Source organism: Erythranthe guttata, chromosome 13, assembly GCF_056151865.1.
Source record: "Erythranthe guttata isolate IM_541 chromosome 13, IM_541, whole genome shotgun sequence".
In the NCBI taxonomy this organism is placed as follows: Eukaryota; Viridiplantae; Streptophyta; class Magnoliopsida; order Lamiales; family Phrymaceae; genus Erythranthe; species Erythranthe guttata.
Window position 1 is genome coordinate 10140928 of NC_142545.1, and position 6538 is coordinate 10147465.

Consider the following 6538-nt stretch of genomic DNA (forward strand, 5'->3'; position numbering starts at 1 on the left):
TTATCTATTGTTTATGACACCTGCAATATAATCTATATTTGAAGAATTATATATGTTTGTAGTATATTGAGTGCAAGAAAATGCCTTTTATAAACTCGAGTCGACTCTTGAGCTCATGAGTAACTAATGATGGGCTCAAGCTCGAACTTTTATCCAAGCTCATGAGTAACTAATGATGGGCTCAAGCTCGAACTTTTGTCTAACCAGCTCATCGAGCTTATGAGCTGGCTCAACTCATTTACACCACTATATACTAATGAGATAAGTATATGTTATATTGGTTAATTACTAAGCACAAATTTGCTTGATTGTACACATTCTAATCATTTACATTCAATTAATCGACTAAGAAAACATAAATTGAACAAGTATGCTACATAGATGATTGAATATTCAAATCCAATTGTATGGGTAGTTTAGATTTATAATTTAGTCCATTTTGATGGTTCTCCATCTCCCTAGCTACACTACCTGGACCTGAAAAGGACAAAAAAAAAAGATGAGAGAGAGAGAGAGAGAGAGAGAGAGAGAGAGAGAGAGAGAGAGAGAGAGAGAGAGAGAGAGAGAGAGAGATTCACCATGAGGGTTAAAATTGGAAGAAGATGGTAAAATCTTTTGCAATCTGACTGAATCATGGAACATTAATGTGTTATAGGCCATGATTTCTTTTTTCAAAGATAGATTTAATCTGCTGAATCCATATCCATTAATCCAACTTTGAATCCTCTCAACTACAGATGGAATTATCAGATTTTCAACACTAAGATAGCAAAGGGCCTGCATTCAAACAACATTTACAATATCATAAATATATGTAAATATAATTATAAATGGATTGAGAATCTATATAAAAAGTAAAATTTCAAAAAAAAAAAAAATCGGAATTCGACATAATTTAGAAACGCCGTATGTTTTACCTCTTCAATAGCTATCATCAACTTTCTGCACATCCCTTTGCAACGATATGCTTCACTTGTTGCTATGAAAGGCATCTCAGCAAGTTTTGTCCCATGAATCCTTATAAAAAACAGAAAAAAATAAATAGTAAGAGTTCTTGTTCGCAATATTAAATAAACATATTACTAATTAATAATATCCTAATAAATGTTAGAAAAAAAATGCTAGTTAAAAATTCGAAGAGAGCGAGTAAATGTACAAATTGTAAGAAATATATATTCCAGTTGGTTGCACGTAAATTCACAGTAATATTAGTACCTGAGGGATGCCGCGGAAATGATCTCCTCATCCTTTTCAAGAACGGCAGTGTAGAATCCTTGAAAACTAAGACGGCCGAAATTTGATCTGCAAACAAGATTGTTAGGAAATATTAAGAGATCAAAATTTATATTTTCACAATTAATATCATCCACCAATTAGTGCATTTAGAGAAACTTGAAAAATCAAAGAAAATTTATAAAAACAAAAAAAATCAAATTAAATAAGAATATGAAAATGTGTTACTATCGTACATCTTGTGTGATATATCACTACACACAAAATGCACATTTATGATGTTATTTTATAGATTGTGCATCTCGTTTGCAATACCATCAATATGAATGTGCAATATATATATATATATATATATATATATATATATATATATATATATATATATATATATATATATATATATATATATATATATATATATATAATATTATTTTTATACTTATAAAAGTAATTCACATTATTGCAATCAAATAAATACAATAAATTTTGTAGAAAAAAAATGATTTTTTTTAATAACTCACCCACAATTATAGATAACACTTGGAATAATTTTAATTCCAGTGTACCTATCTTGAATTGTTTGAAAACATTGTTCCATTAATTCTTTTGCAACTGCAAGTTTGGAGTGACAAATTGTTGTGGAGTACTTGTCTTGATCACCACCCTCATTATCATCTATTTGATGGTGAAGTAGAGTCCATGAATAACCTCCATCCACTTCATTTCTTTTTCCAACTATATTTTTTCTCAACTTGTCACATACCTTCATAACAAATTTATAATATTTAAATCCATATCAAAATATTTAATCTACATTTTTTTCTTTTTTAATTAAGAAACAACTCCAAAATTTAATATATACATACCTCTTTGCAGTTTCTTTCACAAAATGGAGCAATTGGGATACTATTAAGATTGATATTTCTTTGCTCTTTCATTTGATGACATTCCCAGTGATCTAGAAAAAAAAAAAGAAAAAAAAAACTTTTTGAGTTTTTTTCTTAGATAGTTTATTCTTTTGCTTTAGTTTTCAACCTCTTATTAAAAACATTGTAACATTTTACTTGAAAAAACATTTGATATAAATAGAAATATATGTTGTATATATTGATAGACAAAAATAAATATGTACTTACATCTTTTCTCACAGGGCACTTGAGTAGGTAATCATTTTTATCAGCTGGTTTTGCACAAAATTTGCACACACAGTATGGGCAGTACCAAGTCCCTTCAGGAACATCCTGAAAATTTATATAAGACAATTCCATAAGAAAAACCCAAAACTTTCTCGCAATTTTTCATCGACTCAAAGAAATTAAATGGAAAACAACATTTGGTAAAAGAAAAAAAAAAGAAAATATATATATATATATATATATATATATATATATATATATATATATATATATATATATATATATATATATATATATATATATATATATATATATATATATATATATATATATACCAAGAGTATATAACTTTTACCTCCATATCCATGCACACTTGATGGTAAGTGGAATTGCAGTCCTCACAACACATCAAATCCCCTCCATCTGCACAGATCACACAAGCATCGTCGTACACATCGCTGGTGTTTTCCTTTGTCTCAACGATATTGAACTTACGGCTTCTGTATACCTCATCCTTATTCCAAGCTTCATTCATGTAGGACAACAATGAAACCTTTGTCTTTGCTATGAAGATATTTTCGTATGGCTTATCATAATTTTTGCCCCCATGCAAATGAAACTTCGCAACGGTGAGTATGTTGTTGCAACACATACATAATATGCCCCCTCTCTTAATTCTACCTTTATTTTTCATTTCTAATTTTCTTCTTTCATCCACCGAAAATATCTCCACATTTTCTTGAAACATGCCGCAATCTATAAGCCATGAAAGAATAGTTGTTCTTTTCTTGGATACCCTCTTTGTACTTCGTTTTGATCTTGTAACAGTAAACCCCAAATTCCTCAAATCTTCATTAGCATTTTTCAATTTCTTGAATATATCCGCTTCCAGCTTCCTTTTCGTCCCGATAATCGAGCTTCTTTCCCTTCTACCGAGTGAATTTGAAGTTTGATCTTGATCTCCTAGCATGCTTTCTTTTTTAATTTTCCTGTTGATGATCACATAATATAGTTTGTGATCAAAAGCAAACATTTTATTTTCGTACAAGCCATATTTAATTTGGTGGTATTTGAAAGGCGTAAATAATGTGTACTAATTTTCAGTTGGGGCACAAATTAAAACTGAAATAAGATCAATGAGAAACTTAATAACAATTATGTAAACATTCATATAATATAATTTCTTTTGGAAGATACTAAGTGAGAAATTAAATTTCTTGATTTCTTTCTATTCTGTTCGATTCTCCTAGTAATCTACATTATCTTTAATATTTCATGTCTTTCATGAACAAAATTAGAATACTAATTTAAACAAAATGAGAATAAGAAGACTTTACTTTTCAATATTGGCATATTATTTACCAATAATAGGGTAGTGACTATTTTGGGATTAATTTGTGCATATTTGTTGCACCTAAGGTGCACATTAGTTATAATAGAAATAGTAACATATAAGCAATGCAAGTGACAATCTTACATTACAATATTTATGTCTCGTGTATATAGAGTTGAAATATGAGCTATTATTAACAATTGACTCGTAACGTTATATTAATTAATACTAGACCTCGAATTATGTATGGTTGGCTGCTCGACGAGCGGGGTCGGAAGCATATCAAAAAAAGTTATTTGTTTTTATATATCATAATTTTATTAATATTAAAAAAATAAAAAAATTACATAAACTAATAGGAGTAGATAAATATCTAGTAATTAAAAATCATTTCTAAAGAAACATAAAAAATAAATAATAATAATAATAATTATAATTTAATGGAAAAATTGTGCATACAAAAACTTCTTTTAAGATGTAACATGTGAAACGACATATAATTTGAGGGCAACGTGATTTCAATTCCTACAAAAAAAACATAAATTTTCAATTAAAACTCTAACTTAGAGAGATTGGGAAAATAAGAGAGAGTTATGAAAGAAGATGAATAAAGTAAAAAAATATTAGCAGGATGAGTGAGAGCACGAAAAAATAAAGAGAGAAAAAGAGGTCAGGAGTCCAAGTTTTGAAATTTTTGATATCCCAATTAAAAATAGGCCCAACACCATGGTCCAATTCAATATGTACATTTATTTGACCATTCAAATGTTATCAATGTGTTACACTTTAATTTTAAAATTTCTTCTTTATGAAGATTTGAAACAAATAGACCCTAGATCGAGTTTTCCTATCGGTCGGTGAAGAGTATAAGACGTTAAGACCTGTCGCAATTTTTTTGCAAATCTATGAACTTAGACTGATCCCGTTCTATTCCTTAATTGAGCAAAAGTAAATAAATGTAGAAGATCGAGGCCATAAAATTAGTGATTGTGGCGATCAATTCAACGGAATGTAATTCAAATGTGTGAAAACTCGTAAATTCTAAAATGAAATAATTAATTTTAATTAAAGCAAATCTAAACACTAAATAATAATAAATACCTGAGTTTTGCCCTAATGAGGTTGTAACGATGAGTGAAGTTGAGAGCACCGGCGGTCGCCGACGTGTTGGTGAGCCGATCGACGGAAAATATAATTGGAAAAATGGGAACTTATGAAATTGAAAGGAGGCGCAAGACAAATAAGGATGGTGAAAAGAGAAAGAGGAAAACGTTTTTGAGAAAATAAAAACCCTAGTCCAAATGTTGATATATATATACTAAGTGTACGAGTTTTTTTAAACCGGTTTCTGTAAAATACGGTGCTCGACTCGAAGCCAATAAGACGCAAAGTTTTAAATTTATTACCCATTTCGAAATCTAAAATCATTTATCTTACACAGACTCGCGTTAAATGGATCACATCCATGTTTAAAATCCACTAGGGCCTGGACTCTTGTCATTTCGATTGTTAATTCCAGTGTTCTAAAAGTTGGTCGAGGCTGCCGATTAATCGGTCTTCGAGGCGGAGGCGGTCCAAAACCTTTACGATATGGCGTAAAAGTTTGAAAAATCGGTTTTTTCCTGTGAGGCAGTTTGAGGTGGTCCGAGGCGGTTTGAGGCGGTCAAACGTTGGAGACGGGCCAAACTTTGATGGCAAAAATCGGTCAACAATCATTTGTTTTTTTTTATATATAAAAAAAAGGGCTTTTAGTCAAAAACTAGTTTATGTATTGTTTTAATTTGTTTATGTTAATTTTATTTTTAAAGAACCTAATGATATATGCTTGCAATTTTCAAACATAATTTTGGCCTCACAATATTTTCATTATATATTTTTTTAAGAATTTTTATTATGTTATGATCTTATTAATATTAAAATATAATAATGTATAATGATATATAATTGATGGTATAAAATCATATTTAAATATCTTTTTTATATATATTTTGGGTATTTACAACTAATATCTATAATTATTTATATTAAATTCAAAAGGTCGATTTATTTTCGATTTATCGCCGATTAATCACCGCCGCACCGGTTAATCATAAGCCGGTGCTTAACCGACTCGGACCCAATTATCGATTTTTAGAACCTTGATTAATTCTATAAGGGTCAGTTTGGTTGGAACTATAAAGTGTAGTAAATTATATAATTCTAAGTTTATATTTTTTGATAATTAAGGAACCGACGAATCAATTATATAGGTGTCTGGTGGTAAATATTCACTCTCATGCAATATTTCGCAAACCACCCGAGACGTGTATGCCACACTAGACTAACCATGTATGAGAAATCAACCTAGAGTTTGTTGGCAAAGATATTCGAACTTGGTTCAATTGACACAAACTCTCATGCTCCTAACTCTAGGTCGTCACCCGTGGGGCAAACTATATAATTTTCCATAATAAATGGGGTGGACTTGTATATTTAGGTAGCGTACCTTTTCCAAATAATCAAATTAATAATTTGGTTGACTAATAATTTCGTTTACATCCCTCGTATGATTTATATGTTATTATACAAGAGTGTATGTTTACCCAATGTATCTACTTATATGGTTGGCTGTGGGTTCCTTTATAAAAACAAATTAATAATTTGGTTGGCTAATTCTATTAACCAATACAATTCACAATCTTATTTAGCATTATATAATCTATATAATCTCATCGAACAAGCCCCAATAGGAAATAAATGACAATTAGATAAAATATTTGACCCTCGTATTATTTTCTTGTTTTTAATTAGATTGAGATATTGTCCACTTTCGTGCATTAGACTTACTAGCATTACT

The 6538-nt window shown here is 29.7% G+C and overlaps 1 long non-coding RNA gene across 1 annotated transcript; it reads right to left on the reverse strand.

Moving 5' to 3' along the window:
* Window positions 1–757: 757 nt before the first annotated feature.
* LOC148765850 (uncharacterized) lies at window positions 758–1975 on the reverse strand. Its single transcript, XR_016029211.1, has 3 exons — window positions 1755–1975; window positions 1216–1302; window positions 758–1017 (listed from the first exon to the last, which is right to left on the reverse strand). It is a non-coding gene; the product is annotated as an uncharacterized LOC148765850 (long non-coding RNA).
* Between the last annotated feature and the right edge of the window lie 4563 nt (window positions 1976–6538).